Source organism: Pan troglodytes, chromosome 18, assembly GCF_028858775.2.
Source record: "Pan troglodytes isolate AG18354 chromosome 18, NHGRI_mPanTro3-v2.0_pri, whole genome shotgun sequence".
NCBI lineage: Eukaryota > Metazoa > Chordata > Mammalia > Primates > Hominidae > Pan > Pan troglodytes.
This window is the reverse complement of record NC_072416.2, coordinates 51,129,270-51,154,359: the sequence shown is the minus strand read 5'-3', so window position 1 is coordinate 51,154,359 and position 25,090 is coordinate 51,129,270. Positions and strand designations below refer to the sequence as shown.

The 25,090-nt window shown below is 37.1% G+C and overlaps 1 protein-coding gene across 34 annotated transcripts in view; it reads right to left on the bottom strand.

Moving 5' to 3' along the window:
- The window catches only part of CHD9 (chromodomain helicase DNA binding protein 9), a 272,245-nt gene that overhangs the window by 144,499 nt on the left and 102,656 nt on the right, over positions 1–25,090 (bottom strand). The gene's annotated exons all lie outside the window — the stretch shown is intronic.

The following is a 25,090-nucleotide window of genomic DNA, read 5'->3' as shown; positions in this document are numbered from 1 at the left end:
ACTTAAAATAATTATAAAAATTAAATGTACTTTTTAATTTAATTAGGCTGGATTTCCTCCTTTTAGCTCAAATTCCTATGTAGATTTAAGTATTAAAGTTTGATTAGTGAAGTGTTTTTCTAAAACTCAGAAATATGGAAAAAAATTGGCTCACCTATAACACAAACCTGTAACTCAAACATACTATTGAAATAACAAAAATTGCATTCAAGATACATTTGTATCAAATGACCCAGATCAAGAGTCCTTATCATACTCTTTTTCCAGATAGTGTCAATTTTCATGAAGTATCTTCAAAAGACTATCCTCTGAAGGTAAAATAAATTGGACTAACCAATGAAGAATAAAATCATTAAGTAAAAAACACATCCTGGGCTGGGCAACATAGTAAGACCCCCATCTCCACAAATTTTTTTAAAAAATCAGCTGGATGTGGTGGCATATGCCTGTGGTCCCAACTACTTGGGAGGTTGGGATGAGAAGATCACTTGAGCCTGGAAGGTCAAGGCTGCAGTGATCCATGATTAAGCCACTGCATTCCAGCCTGGGTGATAGGGTAAGACCCTGTCTCAAAAATAAAAATAAAAATAAAGCCTTAAAAATCCACCAATTGTTCTGCAGTAAAAGCAAATACTATGACATAATGACCAGAAAACTGCCATGAGTGTGTGCATGCTTAATTAATCATGCATAGTAAAAATATATGAGATGGAGTTTTGCTCTGTTGCCCAGGCTGGAGTGCAGTGGTGCACTCTCGGCTCACTGCAACCTCTGTCTCCCAGGTTCAAGTGATTCTCCTGCCTCAGCCTCCCGATAGCTGGGATTACAGGCATGCACCACCATGCCTGGCTAAGTTTTGTACTTTTAATGGAGCTGGGGTTTCACCATGTTGGCCAGGCTGGTCTCAAACTCTTGACCCTAGGTGATTCGCCCAGCTCGGCCTCCCAAAGTGCTGAGATTACAGGTGTGTGCCACCGCATCCAGCCCTGTTTTATTATTTTTAATCAGAGATACTCATCCCTCAGTAACATTTTGAGGATTATTACTATCAACTAAATAAATTAAACAGTGCTTTAGATGTTAACTCATTCAATATCATGTTGAGACATTAAACTTGTGTTACATATAGAAAACATGTTAAAAAAGCACTTTGATTTGCCTATATGAAGCTCTCAAAAGTATATCCAAGCTACTCCAAAAAAAATTTAGTTTACACAGAAACTTAAAAATAATTCTCTTAGTTTTAACCTTTTCTGACATTTATATTGGTCTGCTCATTCCTATATGTAAGTTTCATATAAGCACTCTAATTTTTGCTTAAGTATATCATATAAATTACTGTACCACAGTAATTGCGGTTCCTCAAAAAACTTTACATGACAAGTTTCACTTATTCTCACCTTCAATCAAAAGTTAAAATTCAAAAAAAGAAACAAAAAATTGTGGCTCTCGGCCAGGTGCAGTGGCTCCCATCTGTAATCCCAGCACTATAGGAGGCCAAGGCAGGCAGATCACCTGAGGTCGGGAGTTCAAGACCAGCCTGACCAACATGGAGAAACCCCATATCTACTAAAAATACAAAAATTAGCCAGGCGTGGTGGCACATGCCTGTAATCCCAGCTACTCGGGAGGCTGAGGCAGGAGAATAGCTTGAACCCGGAAGGCAGAGGTTGTGGTAAGCTGAGATCGGACCATTGCACTCCAGTCTGGGCAACAAGAGCGAAACTCTGTCTCAAAAAAAAAAAAAAAAAAAAAAAATCGTGTCTCTCATACTTACTAGAGATGCCTGTTTCAGGCTGGGCGAGGTGGCTCACGCCTGTAATTCAATCACTTTGGGAGGCCGAGGCAGGCGGATCACGAGGTCAGGAGATTGAGACCAACCTGGCTAACACGGTGAAACCCCGTCTCCATTAAAAATACAAAAAATTAGCCGGGCGTGGTGGCGGGCGCCTGTAGTCCCAGCTAATACTGGGGAGGCTGAGGCAGAAGAATGGCGTGAACCTGGGAGGCAGAGCTTGCAGTGGGCCGAGATCGCGCCACTGCACTCCAGCCTGGGCGACAGAGCGAGACTCTGTATCAAAAAAAAAATAATAAATTTAAAAAAATAAAAAAAGAGATGTCTGTTTCAATAACCATACCACTAATAGAGATCAGAGTGGTGCTGATATGCACTTAAGAAATCCACAGTGCTGAAAATTAAATATATTCCTTCTCTACATTTCAATAAGTCTCCTCTTAAAAAGTACTGTCTCTATAATTCCCCTAAATACATCACTAAAAGTTTCAAAATATTTATAATCCTTGTCATATTTCTCTCCCCTGAAGATAAAATAAATTTAAGGAGATCCTTAGCATCGAACTTGCTGTCCTCAAATTATGCAAATCCTTTCCATTTACCCCAGTTTTAACCAACATTTTCCCAGAAGGAAAAACTAAATTGGGAAAGCACATTAAAACAAAGGTAAGGCTGGGGTCGGTGGCTCATGTCTGTAATCTCAGCACTTTGGGAGGCCGAGGAAGGTGGATCACCTGAGGTCAGCAGTTCGAGGCCAGCCTGGCTAACATGGTGAAACCCCAGCTCCACTAAAAATATGAAAATTAGCTGGGCGTGGTGGTGGGCAACTGTAATCCCAGCTACTCGGGAGGCTGAGGCTGAGGTGGAGGTTGCAGTGAGCCGAGATGGCACCGTTGCACTCCAGCCTGGGTGACAGAGCAAGACTCAGTCTCAAAAAAAAAAAAAAAAAAAAAAAGAAGGTAAGGTAACAATTCAAGAACTTCCTAGAGAAACTCATAATGACCACTGCTCTTCAAAGGGCACTGTGCTGATGAGAAAATATATAAAAATCTGTATGCCACGCTTAATTACTTTTTTTTTTTTTTTGAGATGAAGTCTCACTCCATCGCCCAGGCTAGGGTACAGTGGTGTCATCTCGGCTCACTGCAACCTCTGCCTCCCAGGTTCAAGTGATTTTCCTGCCTCAGCCTCCCGAGCAGCTGGGATTACAGGTGCGTGCCACCACACCAGGCTAATTTTTGTATTTTTAGTAGAGATGGGGTTTCACCATGTTGGCCAGGCTGGTCTTGAATTCCTGACCTCAGGTGATCTGCCTGCCTTGGCCTCCCAAAGTGCTGGGGTTACAGGCTTGAGCCACTGTGCCTGGCTGCTTAATTATTAATTTTTTAAATGACAAAACAGTATGACTGGGTACAAGATACATTATTTATAATAGGCTTCAAAAAATAAACTGCAAATAATTCATTTTAATGTAACTTGACAAATACTTATTGATCCCCCTTTAAGATGATGCAGAGGGACATAAATATGTATAAGACAGGAGGTTAACAATTAATAAACATGGCTCCAACAATTTTAAATAGTGTTTTTAATTCTCATATAGTGATCAAAACTGATATTTTAAGAGAGCTGATATTTTAAGTGACAATGATAAAAAAAATTAACTGCTGGTTCTAACAACTGGGAAAACTTGAATTTGGATTAGGTTTTAGATGATATAGAATTAGCAGTTACCTTAGGTGTGATACTAGTTGTATAGAAGAATGTCATTCTTGGGAGATGTCTAATAAAATAGTTAGAGGTAAAGTCTCATGATGACTGCAATTTACTTTTAAAGCCAAAACCAAAATCTATCCTATATACACAAATAAAGCAAATATGGCAAAATCTTAACTATTGACTCTAAGTGATTCACATATATGTATTCATAAGACAATTTCGTTTTTAATTTTTTTTTTAGAAACAGGGTCTCGCTATGTTGCCCAGGCTAGAATGCAGTGGTTATTCATAAGCAGGATCATAGCACACTACAGCCTCAAAGTCCTAGCCTCAACAATCCTCTGAACTCAGCTTCTCAAGTAACTGGGACTACAGGTGTGCGCCAGTATGCCTGGCCCAATTTCAATTTAAAGTCCAGAATCCCAAGAACATATATAGCTTTGCTTTGAAGAAAACTTTAAAACTACAGTCATCCATAAATTCTTAAAAGTATTTAAGAAGGCCAGGTGAGGTGGCTCATGTTTGTAATCCCAGCACTTTGGGAGGCCAAGGCAGGACGATTACTTGAGCCCAGGAGTTCAAGATAAGCCTGGGCAAGGCAGTGAGAGTCTCATCTCTACAACGAATAAAAAGATTATTAGCCAGGCATGCCACCACGCCCAGCTAACTGGGAGATCCCAGCTACATGGGAGGCTGAGGCAGGAAGATCACTTTAGCACGGAAGATCACTTGAGCCCAGGAGGTCAAGGGTACAGTGAGCCATGTTTGCGCCACTACACTCCAGCCTGGGTGACAGAGCAAGACCTTGTCTCAAAAAAAAAAAAAAAAAAGAAACCAACAAAAACAAGAAGTATTTAATAAACCAAAATTACTTGAATTGACAGAAGATATGGAGCCCAAAGTAGAGGTTGATTTCCATAGAGAGAAAATCATGATTCTGGTCACAAACTATCCACATCTCTCACCAACTAACTTCACAAATCTGTGTCACTGTTCATGAAGAAAACACCTGCTTTTACATTTGACAAGAGGTGTTCCTTCCCTGGGCTTCACAATTTAGAGGGTCTGGTTCTTTTGCCATAGTCCTCCTGGGGTCAAAAGGATATATCACCCTTCCCATCTTATGGAACATGCTCCAGGTCCCTGACACTCTGAAATTCTCTGCCCCAACAGTCTCATACCCACTTGCAGAACCTGCCTGAGCCTATTCTCTATGTGTGTTCTCTCAAGGATGAACTTTACTGCCAGTATGTGTATGCTTAGGCCAAAGAGATGGGGAGAAAAAGATGGCACTTACATACATAGCCTGAGAAGTTCATGTGTATTCATGAGGCCTCTTGGGGTTTAGGATGGAACCAGGATTGGAAAGACAAGTAGAATAGAGTAGAATAGCCTGCTTCTGCCAGATTCTGGATGTAGAACTCCAGAGAGTCCAAGAATGCTAAATTCAAATCAGTGCTTCCATTTATCAAGGATGAAGGAAAGAACATAGTTTACTGGCTTGATTTTGAACTTTCAAATATTTAGGCACACGGTAATGAGAGCTTTCATTTGTACTCTTTCCTTGAAACCAACAAAAATTAGGAGTAAGACTGCATAAAAATGGATTAAGAAATAGTTATGTAATAACAAGAGCAATAGAAAAGAAAATAGGATTAGGAAACCTCTTTGGATTATGCCACTAAAAGGCTATGTAGACTATCTGGGCCTCAGTTTCTCCAACTGAAAAATTAAAAATTATTAAATGATTAAGTCTCCTTCTAGTTCTAAATTTAAAAGCCTTAATGCAAGGAATCATCATTAATTAAAAAATACTGGATCAAATCATGTCTTTTTCGTTTTTTTCCCTTTCAGATCCAGACGTACAAACAAATCATTACTTTTAAAATATTTTCCTAATACCTACTTTTCTCAAATCTGGGTTCATGCCTTAAGTCTGTGACTTAGAAGCTATAGTACCTAGAACCTAGTTTCTTCATGTATATATTAAGGTGTCGGCTGGGCGCAGTGGCTCACACCTGTAATCCTAGCACTTTAGGAGGCCAAAGCAGGCAGATCACTTGAGGTCAGGAGTTTGAGACCAGCCTAGACAACATGGTGACATCCTATCTCTATGAAAAACACAAAAATTAGCCGGGCATGGTGGCATGTGCCTGTAATCCCAGCTACCTGGGAGGCTGAGGCAGGAGAATCACTGGAACCTGGGAGGCGGAGGCTGCACTGAGCCGAGATGGCGCCTCTGCACTCCAGCCTGGGCGACAAAGTGAGACTCTGTCTCAAAAAATATATATATAGATAAAATTAAATAAATAAAGATGTCACCACTAACATCATTGGATTGTTGTGAGGATAAAATGTGATCACATAAAAAGTACTCAGCACAATGCCTGGCACAAAGCACCAGGATGGGGCTTACTAAATAACTGCTGAATGAATGACAATTTTGCTTCTTTCAAAAATTGCTCAGTTTATTTAAATTGTTCAAATATGTATTATTGGGAAATCTGGAACTATAAATTTCAAGTAACCCAACTCTAAATCACTTCACTCTATACCACTAGATAATTCCTAGCATAAGCAGAAGTGAGAAGAAACTGAGCAGAAAAGAAAGGTACTCAAATAGGCTTTTCATAATGTGAGGTCATGAGGTCATAAAGTCATAAATCAGTCCCTTGTTAATTTTTTGTTAAAGCAGCATCTTCTAATTGACCTTTATGGCTTGTTGTTGGCAGAATAATGGCCTGATTATTCAATGTATCAATCTCCTAATCCTCAAAACCTGTGAATATTTTAGGTAATATGGCAAATAATTCAAGTTGCAGATTGAATTAAGGTTGTTCATCAGCTGAGCTGGGAAATTATCCTAAATTATCCATGTAGGCCCGATGTAATCACTAGGGTCCTTATAAGTGGAAGACGGAGGAAAAACAAAAACAAAACAAAACAAAAACATTAGGGTGATACAATGTGAGAAAGACTTGACCAGCCATTGCTGGGTTTAAAGACAGAATGGTGCCACAAGCCACAGAATGTGGGCAGCCTTTATAAACTGGCCAAGAAAATTGATCATTCCCTAGAGCTTCTAGAAAGGACCGCAACCCTGCTGACATCTTGATTTTAGTCCAGTGAGATCCAGTTCAGACTTCTGATCTCCAGAACTGTAAGATAATAAATATGTGTTGTTCTAAGACACCTAAGTTTGTGATAACTTATTACAACAGCAGGAGAAACTGATACATGGTTGTAGGTTCCTTCCAGCTTCAACATCCCCATATTCTAAGGCGACAGACGGTAGTATGGGCCCCAGAGACCTGCCTCCTATCTTTGAATCCTTGCTTTGCCACTATCTGTATGACTCTGAGCAAGCCATTTAACCATCCTATGCTTCATGTCCTTATCTGTAAAAACAGTAGATGATAAGATCTAACTCAGAGATATTGTGAAGATTAAATGAGAAAATATATGTAAAGCCATGAACTTGAGTATAATTGCTCAAAAGCAGTTACAGCTTTGTATAAATCTTCAAAGGAAAACTTGTCAGTTCATATCAAAGCTTTGAAAATGTATATTTGCCTTATTTTCCAGGAATCTAATCATGGTTATACACAACAATGTATCTATAAAGATGCTTATCATACTGTCAAAGAAGAATAAACAATTATGACACTTCCATATTATGAAACATTATGCAGTCATTAAAATGATGTATGTCTTCCGATTAGGGCCAAGATGGAGTAATAGGGACCAGATTTATTCTCATGCTTGAAACAACTGAAAAACAAGGCAAAATATATGAAACAATAGTTTTTAGATATTGTACATCAGGCAGCCCAGGACAGCAATCCCTAAGAGAAAGGAGACAAGAGAACTAAGACCTACTATTGCCCCAGCTTACTGCAAACTGCAGAATAGAACAGGGAGTGCAGGTAAAATCTGGCAGGCTCCCTGAGTTGGAGATAGAACTTGAAGCCAAGAACCCAAGGTAACTGGTTTATATGGCAAAGTTCCAGAAAGGAGAGAGTTTCACAGAGAAAGACCTCCAGAGATCTTCAGAGGGTGCCCTTTAAAGGTTCTAGATGAGTAGTGATCAGCAATTGTCCGTGAAAAGATTACCCAAAACCCAGAAAAAAATCAGCATGTTCCCATTAGCCACAGTAAAAAACTTTAACTGTCATCCGGTAGAGGACTCACAAGGCGATTGTGTCAGTAGGGGAGTAAAATTAGCCCTATACAAAAGATTGCACTGGTCCGGGCTAAAAAAGCTTAAAAGTGTATTTCAAAAGGACAAAATGATTTCCAAGTACTTAACTGCATCCCAGAACAAAACTTAAGAATATTTAGAGGAATACAAAATTTCCCATTACTCAAGAAGGTGAAATTCACATCTGGCATTTATTCAAACATTATCAGGTATGCAAAGGAGTTCAAAACAAGCCCGGGCAACAAAGTAAGACTGCATCTCTAGAAAAAATAAAATGAAATTTCTGGGCATGGTGGCACGTGCCTGTGGTCCCAACTACTTGGGAGGCTGAGGTGGGAGAACTGCTTGAGCCCAGGACATTGAAGCTGCACAGAGCCATGATCGCGCCACTGCACTCCAGCCTGGGTGACAGAGTGAGGCTCTGTCTTAAAAATTAATTAATTAATACATAAATAGGTTAAAAGTACAAGGGCAGAAAAAGATATACCATGTTAATATAAACACAAAACAGAAATGATTACATTAGTATCAGACAAAGTAGGTAACAGAGCAAAGAATACATGCAAAGCCACTAATAGAAGCCATAGAAACAAGTCTAAATAAATGTAAACAAATGTAAAACATGTAAAAGAAACAAGTCTAAATAAATGTAAACAAATTTAAAACATACAAATTATGTACTCTGATTACAATGGAATTAAATTAGAAAGGTCTCTAGAAAGCAAATATAATTAAATAACACATTTCCTTCCTTTTTGGTTTTTGAGACAGGGTTTCACTCCATCAACCAGGCTGGACTGCAGTCTGTAGTGGCATGATCTTGGTTCACTGCAGCCTCAACATCCTGGGCTCAAGTGATCCTCTCACCTCAGCCACCTGAGGAGCTGGGACTACAGGTGCATGCCACCAAACCCAGCTAATTTTTGTATTTTTTTGTAGAGAGTGGGTTTTGCCATGTTGCCCAGGCTAAATAACACATTTCAAAATAATCCATGGGCCAAAGAAGAAATTAAAGGGGGAATTCAAAACTTAAAACAGGAATTCAAAATTATCTTGAATAACTGAATAAAAATGAAACATAATACAAATCTGTGGGATGCAGTTAAAACAACACTTAATGGGAAATGTATAGCATCAAATGCCTATAATAGAATAAGAAGAAAGATCTTAATGATGTTAGCTTCCACATTACAAAAAATAACAAATTTGGCTGGGCACGGTGGCTCACACCTGTAATCCCAGCACTTTGGGAGGCTGAGGCGGGTGGATCATGAGGTCAGGAGATCGAGACCATCCTGGCTAACATGGTGAAACCCCATCTCTACTAAAAATACAAAAAATTAGGTGGGCATGGTGGCGGGCACCCGTAGTCCCAGCTACTCTGGAGGCTGAGGCAGGAGAATGGTGTGAATCCGGGAGGCAGAGCTTGCAGTGAGCTGAGATCACGCCACTGCACTCCAGCCTGAGCAACAGAGCAAGACTCCGTCTTAAAAAAAAAAAAAAATTAGGTAAATTAAGTGCAAAGCAAAAGAAAGAAATAATGAAGATAGCATAAATCCGTTAACTATAAAGCAGAAAAGTGAGAAAACCCAATGAAATTCCATAAAACTGGTAAACCTATAGCCATACTTATTAGGAAGAAAAGGAGACACTAATTACCATTATCGGAAATGTACATAATTAATTGTATAGATACTCAAAGGCTGGAAATGTTATGAAAAACATTATACTGATAAATTTAACAGCTTGAATGAAATGGGAAAAATACCTTGAAAAGCATGAACTACCAAAAACTCACTCAAAAAGACACAGATAACCTAAGGAGACCTACACCTATTAAAGAAATTAAATTTATAATTAAAAATATTCCCATCTAGAAAATTTCTGAATAGCTTCAATGGTGAACTGTACCAACATTTAAGAAAAACACAGAACTTCTACATGAAAACATAAGAGAAAATCTTCACTGACCTTGGGCAGGCATAGATTTCTTAAACATGAAACAAAACACAATTTTATTTTCAAAAAGAAGTAATGAACTAGACTTCATCAACTTTAACAACTTTTGCCCTTCAAAACATGCTGTTAAGAAAAAAAAAGGCAACCCACAGACTGGGAGAAAATATATCTGCAAAATAGATATCTGACAACTAGAATATTACAACACAATAACAAATCAAACAACCCAATTTTGTAAGTGGGCAAAAATTTAACCAGGGACTTCACCAAAGGATATATATGGATAGAAATAAGCACATGAAAAAAATGTTCAATATCATGAATCATTAAGGAAATACAAATTAAAACCACAATCAGATACCACTATCTTCACCTATCAGTATGGCTAAAATTAAAAACAGTGACCATATCAGATCAAGCACTGACAACGATGTGGAGCGAATGGAACTCTTAGACACTGTTAGAGGAAATGTAAAATGGTACAATCTCTTCAGAAAAATATTTTCCTAGTTTCGTAAAAAGTTAAATATATACCTATTAAAAACCCAGCCATTGCCAGGTATTTACCCAATGGAAATAAAAATGTATGTCTTCACAAGACTACATAACAATGTTCATAGTATCTTCATTGATAATAACCCCAAACAGGAAATCATATACATCATCAGGTGAACGAACAAATTATAGTAGATCCATATAATGAAATATTATTTTAACAATAAAAGGGAATGAATTATTTTACTTGCAATGACTGGGTGAACCTCAAAATAATTGTGTTGAGTAAAAGAAGCCATACAAACTGTACATACTATTGAATCCATTTATATATAAATTCCAGAAAATGGACATAGAGTGACAGAAATCAGATCAGTGGTTGTCTGGGTGCGCGAAGGAGGAGATAGAAGGAAGAATTACAAAGAGGCAATAGGGAACTTTTGCGGGTAATGAGTATGTTCTGTATTTTCACTGTGATATTAATTTCACTGGTATATACATATGTCAAAATTTACCCAATTCTATACTTTAAATATGTTCTGCTTATTATATGTCCATTTTATCTCCATAAAGCTGAAAATTTGATATAGAAAACAAATAGGTAAATGGTTATGGAGTACAAAACTAAAAGCATATATCCCCAAAACATAAAAAGTGATTATTTCTAATTGGTGGGATGAGGGGGTACTTTCCTGCTGTGTGTGTGTGTGTGTGTGTGTGTGTGTGTGTGTGTGTGTGTGTGGTTTTGTTTGTTTTGAGATAGGGTCTCCCTCTGTCACCTGCAACCCCTGTCTCCTGGGCTCAAGTAATCCTCCAACTCAGCCTCCTGAGCAGCTGGGACTACAGGCGCGCATCACCACACTTGGCTACATTTTTTGGTAGTTTTTGTAGAGACGGGGTTTTGCCATTTTGCTCAAGCTGGTCTCGAACGCCTCAGCTCAAGTGATCACCTGCCTCGGCCTCCCAAAGTGTTAGTATTATAAGCATGAGCCACAGCGTCTGGTCCTTTTGTGCTTTCTAAACTGTTTCCTGAATACTTTCAGTGGACATCTATTACTTTTCTAGTTGTCATATGTCTATCTCTTTTCATACACTAGGCAGTCAATAGAAACTTCAACTAAATTGTTTTTATTTTTATTTTATTTTATTTTTTTGAGACGGAGTCTCGCTCTGTTGCCCAGGCTGGAGTGCAGTGGCGTGATCTCGGCTCACTGCAAGCTCTGCCTCCCCGGTTCACACCATTCTCCTGCCTCAGCCTCCCGAGCAGCTGGGACTACAGGCGCCCGCCACCATGCCTGGCTAATTTTTTTGTATTCTTTAGTGGAGACGGGGTTTCACTGTGTTAGCCAGGATAGTAAGATAGTCTCGATCTCCTGACCTCATGATTCACCCACCTTGGCCTCCCAAAGTGCTAGGATTACAGGTGTGAGCCACTGCACCTGGCCTAAATTGTTTTTATTAATAGATTTAAAATATGCCAATCCTAAAAGGAGAAACACAAAAGTATAACTGATATTTTAGTATCTATCAACAATTATTATATATATTATCTGTGTCTATACTGCTGCTTTAATACACATTATTTTAGAGGTTCATGCATTGGGACTACCTTTTGTTATGCATATTTGTTATATGGGCCTTACTTCCTTCATGAGTTGCAAGAAAAGCAGAATGCCTAACATAGTGTATTATTTATGATAAGTGTTCAAAAAACTTTCTGAATTCATCTATAATATCCTATTGACAAAGCTGTCTTAGAATATCAGTGCTTAGCAGTTATGTTCTCAAAAATTTGTGTCCAAAACATAAATCCCTTCGCTCAATATCAGTTTAACTTAAATAAAATACTAAGTAAGGGCCTAAACAAAATCAGAGATGTTGACAAAGCACTTGTGAAATTCAATCAGAATTTCTGGAATTTGTTCATATAACCACAAGCTTCCAACACACACACACACACACACACACACACACACACACACACACACACACGAAATTACAAAATACTAGTACTGCAAGATGCATTTTACAAGGTCAATCAAAAAGCAAATGAGCTCCTTGAAGAAATGGCTCATTCCAGGTCTAAGGCAGGGTAATTACAAAGTTCTTGCACCAGAAGTACTTAAAGATTAATGAGCATCTGTTAAAACAGCACAGAGTTGGCTTGACAGGGCTTCCTCTGGCCAAATATTCAAAAAGAATAATGATGGTAATCGGTTACGACATTGATTTTTAACACATTAATTTTTATAACACATTTTTTATAAACACATTTTTATAACATATTATAGTACAATGATTTTTAACACACTGATTTTTACAACTGATTTTTAAAAAAAATCCATGAATCTAACTCTTTTATATAAAAATCCCCGTGATTAATTACAAAGGTGAAAAGATAACTATACTGAGAAAACCAAGCATCACCAATAATGGGACAAACTAACATCATGTCTTAATGTGATCCAATAGCTATCATATATACAGCATTCTCACCAAAAAAAAAAAAACAAAAAAAACCTGCTTAACCTGAATTATGAATAACCAAACAAATACAGGTAACTGGCTTGTACCTGTACTTTAAAAAAATGTCATGTTAGGATGGAACAACAGAAAGGACAGGGAACACTTGTATTAGGTTAAAGGAGGTTAAAGAGACATAACAACTAAATGTAATGCCTGACCCTTGATTGGATCCTGAAATTTAAACCAAATATCTCTCTAAAGAATATTATTGGGACAAGTTAAAAATTTTGAATTTGGACTATATAGTATATAATGTTATTTTATGTTATATTTCTTGGTTGTGGTAAAAGTCTTATATTCATGGAGGTGAATGTTCCCATTCTAAAGGGAGTCATGTTAAATTAGGGGCAACATCTCCATGATGTCTACAACTTACTGTCAAATGGTTCAGCCAAAGAAAAATTAGAAATAAAAATAGTAAGAGAAAGCAAATGTGGCAAAATAATTAACAATTAGTGAATATATGTAAAGGGTACTATTCTTTCACCTTTCTGATAAGTTGAAATTTTTTCAAAATAAAAGATTAGAAAAAATGCGACTTTCAATACAGATATTTTAAAGAAATTCATAATATTGACATTTCTGATATTGTTTAAGCTGACTTGGAGCTACCTTTTTTCTTGTAACATAACAAAAACACCAGTTGAGATCTAGCCTTAAAGTCCTCTTTAGCCAGAAGCCATGGCTCATGCTTGTAATTCCAGTGCTTTGGGAGGTCAAGGTGGGAGGGCTGCTTGAGGCCAGGAGTTCAAGACTGTCCTGGGCAACATAGTGAGATCCATCTCTACAAAAAAGTTTTATTTCATTTATTTATATGTTTTGAGACAGGGTCTCATCTGTCACCCAGGCTGGAGTGCAGGGCATGATATCAGATCACTGTGGCTTTGACCTCCTATGCTCAAGCGATCCTCCCACCTCAGCCTCCCGAGTAACTGGGACTATAGGCATGTCCCACAACGCCCAGTTAATTTTGTATTTTTAGTAGAGACAGGGTTTCACCAAGAAGCTCAGGCTGGTTTCAAAACTCTTGAGCTCAAGTGACCTGTCCACTTCAGCCTCCCAAAGTGCTGGTGCTCCCAAAGCACCATGCCTGGTGACTCACAGCTATAATTTAAAAATTTTAAAATTCACCAGGCGTGGTGGCCCATGCCTGCAGTTCTACCTACTCAGGAGGCTGAGGTGGGAAGATCTCTTGAACCCAGGAGTTCAAGGCTACAGTGTGCTGTGATTGCACCATTGTACTCCAGCCTGGGTAACACAGCCAGACCCTGTCTGCCCCTCCACTCCCAAAAATAGTCTCTTTATACTTGTACTTTTAAGTACTTAGCACAATACCTGATAGGTTGGTGCAAAATAATTGCAATTTTTGCCACTGAAAGTTTTGCACCAACCTAATACACAATAGGTGCTCTATGAACGTTTGTTATTTTTTTGCTGTGAGTAAAAGGCAGTTAGGTACCATAGAATGCATAATAAATTTAGAGCCAAGTTTCTACTAAACCATTAGTAGCTATCTACATTAGAGGTTACTTTCCCTCTCAACACCTCAAATCTGTAAATTCCATGAAATAATACCAACTTTTATATTAATATATCTATATATATTCCAATGTACTACTAAAAAACTCAAATAATGTGGGTAAAACCACTTTTAAAAATATTGTGCAGGCTGGATGCGGTGGCTCATGCCTGTAATCTCAGCACTTTGGGAGGCCAAAGCAGGTGGATCCCCTGAGGTCAGGAGTTCAAGACCAGCCTGACCAACAAGGTGAAAACCCCATCTCTGTTAAAAATACAAAAATTAGCTGGGCATGATGGCAGGCGCCTGCAGTTCCAGCTACTTGGGAGGCTGAGACAGGAGAATTGTTCGAACCTGGGAGGCGGAGGTTGCAATGAGCTGAGATCGTGCCACTGCACTCCAGCCTAGGGGACGGAGCGAGACTCCGTCTCAAAAAAAAAAAAATAAATAAATAAAGCAAATGTTATTACTATTTCTAATTCTAATTATACTCAATGTTTCCTATATTATTTTTAAAAATTACTTCCAAGATCTTACTTTCACTTAATGTAATTAGGGGGAAAAATCCTAGGAAATTTATCCTACAATACAATCTTCTAAGAATATCTGTCTAAGTGACCAATAATCCTTTTTTTAACAAAAATCTCATAAAAGTTGAATCCCATAGCACATTTTTGTAAGAGTTTTGCAATAATTTGTAATAAATATAGGTAGAATAGAAACTAAAAAGAGAATGGTCCACTTTCTTGGCACTGTCATTTACAAAAGCAATTGGACCTTAGATAGCTATATATGATATGTATATATGATATACACTATATTACGTATATAATATGTATTTGAAGAATCAAATAATTACAGATTGTCAAATGCCATGAAACAAAGAGCTAAGCTAGAAACTTAAAGGAACACCTTCTTTAAGTAGAATGAAAATTAATTTTTTGTTTGTAAATTACTCATTACAAATCACTAAGCTAGAGGGCTAAGAGAAAGTGCTAGAAACCACTGTCAACTGGAAATGAATCAGAAATGAAAGAGAACATCTCTGAAATTATGATATAGAACAATAGGAAAGTAGGACAATTTTCTCTTAATCATCTCTGCAACCTCAGTGCCTGGCATAATTTCTTACATATGGCAGACATCTAATAAATACTGAACAAATAGAAGAGCTAAAAAGTCAACATTTCTAAAACACAGACGTTATTTAAAATTCAGTCATTCACATGTATATACAATTTATACCTACATTTGACAAGGTACAGTAAAGTTACATTTTTAAACACTAAACACAGAGATAAAAAATGTAGACATTAAAATTGACACATACAAAACTAAAAATTATTTCTCAATAATCAAAGACAACCAGGTACAATTGTATTTTATAATATGGCCTATTAAATATGTATCTGTCCATAGTGTGGGTACTGCTGTCACTTCTGATCACCTTTGAACACTACACAGTTTGATCTACGAAAGGAACATGCTAACTAGCTATGTGACAGCAAGCAAGTCATGATCTTTCTAACCCTGTTTATTCTTTGCATATGAGGATAGAGTGAAACCATGTTCAGGTCAAAAATTCTACGAACCCATGAAATGGTCAATGTAAACCTGTACTGTTTTCAGGCATACAAACACATACTTATGTAGGAAAAACAGCTCTCAAAGATTATCCTCTTTCCATAATTTGTAAGGTATTCTTTGCATAGTAAATGTGCAAAGTATTTGCATAGTTGACCAAAGCAAATGATCAGATTTTATTTAACAAGAAACTGCAGTCCATACTTCCTAACTATATCCACACCATATTGTATTAAAACATTTCCTTAATTTAAAATCATTTCAGTCCAATTACCCAAATAGAGAAACCTTGTCATTCATACTTAAGTATTTCAAAACAGCTTTGTATTAATGTTACAATCATAGGAATAAATTTGATGACTCTGTAGGTCCTAACAAATTATCTTATATTTCATGTATCAGTAATGATAAATAAGTGACTGAGTAGTCCTAAGGTATCTGGGAATGTACCTCCTAAATACAATTAAATACAACAAAATTTTCTGAGACCTATTTTGAAGTTTGGCTGCAGTCTCACATTCTTCATATACTGCACTAATCCACAAATTTCTCACCAACAGCTGGGTTTTCCACACTCCTGGAATTTACTTTCTGTTCACCTCTTACCCTTAAGTATGCATGCTAGAGGTCAATAGCCTTAAAGCTAATGTTAACAACAGGAATGTCTGTTACTCTGATTCCTGACAGGCAGTACAAAGCTTAACTCTTCTACAATATACTACATAGTTTAATAACTAGGATGTATTTCAGAACTAGCTAATATTCTATAATTTCCCAGTTAAAATAGAACATTTTAATACAGAAGATCTGACAGAAATAACAAACCCAAGAAGTAGTCCACTTTAAGTGAAAAAACAACTGAAAGAAATTCCTAGACAGAATTTCTATTTTATGCTTTGGCTTAGTCAGACAATTAGGAATTTTGAAACTTTTATAAGTAATACCATGCCAAATGCATAAAGATTTAAATAAATTCTGAAAAATAGAGGGATGGTACCTTATAAAAGTTTTAATCATTCAAGGAGACAATCTAAATATTTTATAAGTCATTTTTCTTCTTTTTGCTTAGGGCAAAAGTAGAGTGACAAGTGTTTTAATTGTGCATATATCTGATGCTTTTTTGACTTAGGAAAAGGTACCATTTTTAAAAATAGTATGCTATAACTAAAGTACCTTAGGAAAAAAAAAAACAGCAAATAGCTTGGGTGTGAGCAAACTACATCAAATTCTTTGCTTTAGTTTTATATAGGTCTTCCTCTCTTTTATAATAACTAATATATATAAAATTAACTCTTTCTGCTTAAGATGATTTTCAAATGTCTAATGTATTTCAATCAAATACATTAAGTTAGGGTAATTCCTGGAGGTATTAAGAATAACTGTCAAAAATGTAAACATATGAGACCTCCCTTTAAAATTATTTTCATCTTGTTCTAACAGAGCATTCTACCACCACCACCATTACCTTCTGGGGGGGGGGGGAATGAAAAGATCCATGTAATTAAAGTTTTTGAGTCTTGCTAAAATATATTCCATCTATCTGGAAAATTTATTCATCTATAACAAATAATTTCCTGACATAATTGGATAGTGGAGGACTTGTCATGTGTTTACCTTTCTTCATCTTTTGTAATTGTCACTCAGGAGCTAAATAGGCAATATGAATGTTATATCCTATAATAAAACCTAAAATTACAACCATAGAATCTTAAGAGTTGAAATAACCTTCCAATTTAGTCCATTTTCCACCTGCTACAGAAATTCTTTCTGTGACATATCTAAGCTATTCCATCTCCCTGCTTTCAGTGAAAAGTTTATTTGAAACTTCTTCCTTAAATTAAATGACAGTCTGCTTTTCTGTGACTTCTACTTACACGGCCTAATAATGACCTCTAAAGTCCTTCAAAATATTTGAAGATAATTATTGGATTTACCTTTAGGGCATCTGTTGCTATCATCTTACACATAATCTTATAAAAAATGTCAGAACATGGCTGGGAGTGGTGGCTCATGCCTGTAATCCCAGCATTTTGGGAGGCCAAGAAGGGCAGATCACTTGAGGTCAGAAGTTCGAGACCAACCTGGGCAACATGGAGAAACCCCGTCTCTACTAAAAATACAAAAAAGTAGCCAGGCGTGGTGGTGCATGACTGTAATCCCAGCTACCTGGGAGGCTGAGGCACAAGAATCACTCGAACCCAGGAGGTGGAGGTTGCAATGAGCTGAGATTGCACCACTACATTCCAGGCTGGGTGACAGAGCAAGACTCTGTCTCAAAAACAACAACAACAAACCCCCCCCTCCAAAAAAAACAAAAAACAGAACACTTCTTAGTTTTTTGTTGTTATGGTTGTTTTTTGTTTTTTGAGACGGGGCCTTGCTCTATCACCCAGGCTGGAGTGCAGTGGCACAATCCTGGCTCACGGCAGCCTCAACCTCCTGGGCTCAGGTGATCCTCCTGCCTCAGCCTCCTAAGTAGCTAGGACTACAGGTGCACACCATCACTCCCAGCTAATTAAAAAAATATATATTTGTACAGTCAGGATCTCACTATGGTTTCTCAGGCTGGTCTTGAATTCCTGACTTCAAGTGATCCTCTTGCCTCCATCTCCCAAAGTGCTGGGATTACAGATGTGAGCCGCCATGCCTGGCCTAGTTGAGCTTTTTTGTTTGTTTTCTTTTCGCATTGGTTCTTCCTCTGCTAATAGATAAACGATTGTGAATATAGCCAGAAAACATGAGAGGCATGGTCTTTGCCACTTAAAGATTCTAAAGCCAGTTTTTAATTTTTCAATGGCAGAAGAGGGAAGAAATCATTTAGTACATTATTGTTAAATATTACAATGTATTAATATGCTTTTAAGTAAAGTGAAAGTTGTTAAGACCAGAAATAATGGAGTCAAATAGGGTTTGAATCCAGTACGGCCATTTACTGGCTGTGTGACTTGGGGTTTATTACTTAACTTCTCTGTATCTCAGTTTCCAACCATGCAAATTGAAGGAAAAAAATCATATCCAAATAAAAGGATGGTTGTGATGGATCAATGTGATAACATATGTTAAGTATTCAGAACAGTGCTTGGCACAATGTAAATGCTATATGTCTTACCTATTCTAATTTTTTATTACTATGCCTCTACTTTAAATTCAATTATTACAGTAATATATGTGATAAAAATATGAAGATATTTTAATCACCTTGATTCAGATTTTTCCAGATCTCAGTAATAATCTTACTTTTATATGGAACTTTAGCAACATTACAATGGTTGCTAAACCATTACAAATTATTCAGCCACTCAAAATCATTTTTAGAAAAATACTTAATGCCATGGAAAATGTATGCATCATATTCATTGGAAGGTTAAAAAGCAATTTGCAAGAAAGTGTGAACTATATGATCTCAATTTTGTTTCTTTAAAATTCAAAAATATTGGCCAGGCACAGTGGCTCACACCTGTAATCCCAGCACTTTGGGAGGCCGAGGCAGGCAGATCACCTGAGGTCGGTAGTTCAAGACCAGCCTGACGAACATGGAGAAACCTTGTCTCTACTAAAAATACAAAATTAGCCGGGCGTGGTGGCGCATTCCTGTAATCCCAGCTATTTGGGAGGCTGAGGCAGGAGAATTGCTTGAAACTGGGATGTGGAGGTTGTGGTGAGCCAAGATCACATCATTGAACTTTAGCCTGGGCAACAAAAGTGAAACTCCGTCTCAACAAAAAATAAAAAATTAAAAATATGTATATGGGAAATGGCAAAAGGACAAACAAGAGATCTCACTGGAATCTTACATAACACAACAGCAACAGTGATTATCTTTTGGTAATAATATTACAAACGACTTATTCTTCACATTATTTTTGATACCAATTTTTTTATAACAACCATTTATTAAATTTGTCAGGCACCTTGGTAGGCTGAGGTGGGAGGATTGCTGGAGGCCAGAAGTTTGAGTCCAGCCTGGGCAACAAAGTGAGACCTTGTCTCCACAAAAAATAAAAAAAGTTAGCCAGGCTTGGTGGCTCACTACAGGGGAGGCTCAGGCAGGAGAACTGCTTGAGTCCAGGAGATGGAGGCTGCAATGAGCCATGATCACGCCCCACTGCACTCCAGTCTGAGTGACAAAGACCCTGTCCCCCACCAAAAAAAAAAAAAAAAAAAAAGCCTTATATGTGCTGCTCAAACCTATCTTTCTTTTACAAGTTTTTTTTAAGTTTATAAGTAATGTAAATTTATCTTCAGGAAAAGAAATAATAATTCAAGGTAATAAAGTACAAAATCTATCAAAATACAAAAGGCAATAAAACATTATGTATGAGTATATCTTAAAATTCTATTTCCTGTTTTGAATGCCAGTTCGGCCACCCCTCATAACATGTTTCACTTACACAGAATTTTTACACTAAACTTAATTTACAAACATTGAGAGATCACACAGTGCTCCACATGTTATTTCCACTTCAAGAATAAGACAAAAACTAAAGATTCTGCTATAAAGACAGCAGAAAATATTTGTTATGAGAGCAATAAAAAGTTCAGAGTATTATTCTCTCAAAATTCCTTTGCTCCAAAAATTAGAGATGATAAATAAGCTAGTATTTTCCCTATGTTAGTCTTGTACATACTTACATTTGGAAACACTTGCTATAGCTTCTCACTTTTTTTCTTTTTTCTTCCTCCTCCCAACAACCCTACTATTCTTCATCTCCCTCTGGCCTCTCTTCCCACTGTGTCCTGGCTCCTCTCTCTTTTCTAAGCAGTAAAATTCTAGAGTCAAATCAGCAATATTCACTGTTGTTAACAATTGACACATAGTTTAGCGTACGCTGAGATATTTGAAATGATATCTACAATCACCCCACTATAGTTGGGAAATTTAAAAAAGCAAGGCTGGGTCAGGCACAGTGGCTCACACCTGTAATCCCAGCATTTTGGGAGGCTGAGGTGGATCACTTGAGCTCAGGAGTTCGAGACCAGGCTGGCCAACATGGCAAAACCCCATCTCTACAAAAAAATACAAAAATTAGTGGGGCATGGTGGTGCGTGCCTGTGGTGCCAAGCTGCTTGGGAAGCTGAGGCGGGAGGATTGCTTAAGCCCAGGAGGCAGAGGTTGCAGTAAGCTGAGATCTACCACTGCACTCCAACCAGGGTGACAGAGTGAGACCATCTCAAAAACAAAAAAGAAAGAAAAAAGCAAGGCTTAGAAATATTCTTTAAATATTCAACATTCTCACTAAAGCGTTCTAGAATTCTAAATAGATTGTCATCCATGGTTTTTTAAACAGTAGGTTAAAGAATGTCTTGTTTTGGCTCTAACAAAACGTACCTCAAAATTATTTTTCATAAACTAAAAAATTATGCCACTTCATTATGTTTAAATCTGTTAACTTTTATACACATGTAGTGATGTTAATTTAGTCTAAAATGAAATTACTACAATTAAGAGAGTTAAAGAAGCCCAACAAAGAACCCAGAAAAAAATTTCTTTCCATAGAACCTGTGGAAGCATCATAATAATATAAGAACTCCTTATTAATATAACATTTCAGCTATGTAGTACCATAACTATACAGAACATGCAAAAATTATATAGGTAAAAAAGTCTATGCTCTGTCAAAATTTGTCATGAATTCCACATATTAAGTCATTTGCATTTCATATATTTAAGATGTGTGACCTATAATTCAGTACATATAAAACTGATATGCAACATACAATAATCATAATAATCCTCTCTACCAATCCATCTCTCTTTTTCACTCTCACAATCAACGAATCCCAAATATCACTGTTTAAACTAAGAAGTAATAGGAAACTTGAGAACAGAGTGTTTTTTTCTTTTTTCTTTTCCTTTTTTTGAGACAGGGTCTCACTATTACCCAGGCTGGTAAGTGGAGCAACACAATCATAGCTCACTGCAGCCTCAAACTCTCAGGCTCAACTCATCCTCTTGTCTCAACCTCTCAAAGTGTTGGGATTACAGGCATAAACCATGGCACCTGGTCGAGAACAGACTTTCTTTTCTTTTTTTGTTTTGAGACAGAGTCTTGCTCTGTTGCCCAGGCTGGAATGCAATGGTGTGATCTTGGCTCATCACAACCTCAGCCTCCCGGGTTCAAGCGATTCTCCTGCCTCAGCTTCCCAAGTAGCTGGGATTACAGGCATGGGCCACCACGCCCAGCTAATTTTTGTATTTTTAGTAGAGACGGGGTTTCACCATGTTGGCCAGGCTGGTCTTGAACTCCTGACCTCAGGTGATCCACCCGCCGCGGCCTCCCAAAATTCTGGGATTACAGGCGTGAGCCACTGCGCCTGGCCGAGAATAGACTTTCAATAAGTCAAAAAAGAATTCCAAACAAACTGCCCTTTATCAGTTTTTGGACATGTGAAAAAAGAACAAGTTAACAAAACAAGAAAAAAAAACTGAAACAAAAAAGTGAGTGACTTAAAACCGTATTTATCAGTGTAGAATAAGATGATTTAAGGTAGGTCTGAAAATAACTTCTCTCAGATGGAGTGCTCTCTATCTACATGCTAGCATTAGAGACTGCTTTAGTTATTTATAATTATCCTCCATTCATTCCAAATCTATAAAAAGGAGTCCTTACTACTTTTTAAAGCCCGGGAAACATGTTTAGAAATGCATTAATTAAAAAACAAAGCAAAAGCAACAAAAAAACATGAATCAAAATGATAAAGTCTTAGAAGAATAAAATGTTTAAAAATAAATCAATAAGCTCTCATAATTTCAAGTATACACTGGACAAAAATGATTGGTCAAACTAGTCAGAAACCTACATACAAAGTAGATAGATGCACCTAAGTTCAATCAGTGGAGAGTTTTCCCAGGGTCCTTCTGAGATGCTTGATCTTCCTCCAGTAGGGGGAGCAAAATCACAATACTCAACTCATGTCATAAAAAGAGGGGGACATGGAGGGTTTATAAGTGTCTTTTAAATGTTTCTACATCTCCCTAGACATTTCAAAAAATATGCTGAAATATCGTTCTGAAATAGAACTAAAGTGGCCGGGCATGGTGGCTCACGCCTGTAATGCCAGTACTTTGGGAGGTCAAGGCCGGTGGATCACCTGAGGTCAGGAGTTCAAGACCAGCGATCAGCCTGGCCAACATGCTGAAACCCCGTCTCTACTGAAAATACAAAAATTAGCTGGGCATAGTGGCACACACCTATAATCCCAGCTACTCAGGAGGCTGAGGGAGGAGAATCACTTGAACCTGGGAGGCGGAGGTTGCAGTGAGTGGAAATTGTGTCAGTGCACTCTAGCCTGGGAGACAGAGTGAGACTCCTCAAAAAAGGAAAAAAGAAATAGAACTAAAGTCAATCCAATGGGAAAGACAAAGATTTTTTCTTTTTCAAATACTTCAAGGCTTTAAAATGAAAAATGGATCCCTAAATATTTAATTTCAAGAACTTTGGTATATTTCATTGTCCACAGAATCTCACAGGTAACCAAGGTATTGAAGCATTTTATGAATCCTTAATTTAACAAGAGAATTTTTAAAAACATAAAATATTACATTAATTTTTTATTATAAAAGTAATATGTTCACGACAAAATTGTAGAAAGTAAGGGAAAAACTGCACTACTTAAACCTATTTTCTTCTGGTATTTTTTTCATATGCAAATTTTCTTTTTTTCTCAGAGGGTCTGATTCTAATGCCTAGACTGGCAGTGGTGTGATCATGGCTTACCTCAGCCTGGAACTCCTGGGTTTGAGCTATCTGCTCACCTCAGCCTCTTGAGTAGCTGGGACTACAGGAGTGCACCATCACACCTGGCTAATTTTTTAAAAATGTATTTATTGTAGAGACAGAGTATCGTTACATGGCCCAGGCTGGTCTGGAATTCCTGGTCTCAAGCAATCCTCTCACCTCAATCTCCCAAAGTGCTGGGATTACAGGCATAAGCTAACATAACTGGCCCATATACATATTTTCATACTACTATGAAAAAAAGTATAATTAATAAAAACACTTAAGACTGGGCAGAGTGTCTCACGTCTATAATCCCAGCACTTTGGGAGGCCGAGGAGAGTGGACTGGTTGAGCACAGGAGCTCAAGATTAGCCCAGGCAACATGGCAAGATCACATCTTTACAAAAATACAAAAAAAGCCAGGCATGGTGGCACATGCCTATAGTCCCAGCTACCCAGGAGGCTGAGGCAGGAGGATCACCTGAGCCCAGGGAGGTTGAGGCTGCAGTGAGCCCTGATGGTGCCACTGCACTTCAAACTGGGTGATAGAGTGAGACCCTGTCTCAAAAGAAAAATTTAAAAAAAACAAAAAAAAGTATTAATTTCTAACTATATGCTAGGCATAGTCTAAGCATGTTTACATGTTATAAATCTATTAATCCTTTATTATTTCACATTTTAAAGATGAGGAAAAAGAGACGCACGGAAATTATCTAAGTCAAAGTCACCCAACTAGTAAGTAACAGGACCCACAATTCTAAACCAGGTAGTCTGGTACCAAAGGCCACACTCTTAACCTTGCTTTACTGTGATCTTAATTTTGAATTACGCTCTTTTCTCCATCATTAACATATTCTCAATGTTAGTGTTCAAAATCTTTTTAGTGCCTATGGTCTATCGTGATTACAATAATGAGCTATGCTTTTTTCAGCTGTCCCTTGTAAGTATATTAAGACAAATATCTTTGGGTATATACTTCTGCTATGTTATTAAAATGGAGAATTTTTATATTCTTTAATCTAGTACCAAATTGCTTTTCAAAATATTTGCATCAATTAACAAAGCCATGTAGGTATCAATTTCAGCATAAATTTGTCAGCATTAAGCATTAACATTTAACATGTTTTTCTAATAGGTAAAAATAAAACCATTCTAAATTTATTTTTTATTATTAAAGCTGCATATTATTCTGGTTTTGTTTACTAATTTAATTTCCTTTTTGTGAATTTCAGCTTATATGTTTTATCTAGTTATCAACTGAGGTCTTAAAAGTTTGCTAATTTATAAAGCTTTTTATAGGAATATTAACTCAATGTTAATTGTATTTGCAATAAAATTTTCCCAGTCTGGTTTTTCCCTTTTAATTATGATTATTAAGTTGTTTTTGATAAAATAACTTTCTCTCAAAGGTATTCATAAACATCACAAAAGAAGTCTTAACACCTTATAATTTTCTAAATATAGAAGCTAATCTATTGCTTTGAGCATATCAGTGAATCACTTTCAATACAAGACTTGTAAAACAATATAAACCTATATCAAAATATGTATGTTCACTTAATGGAATTACC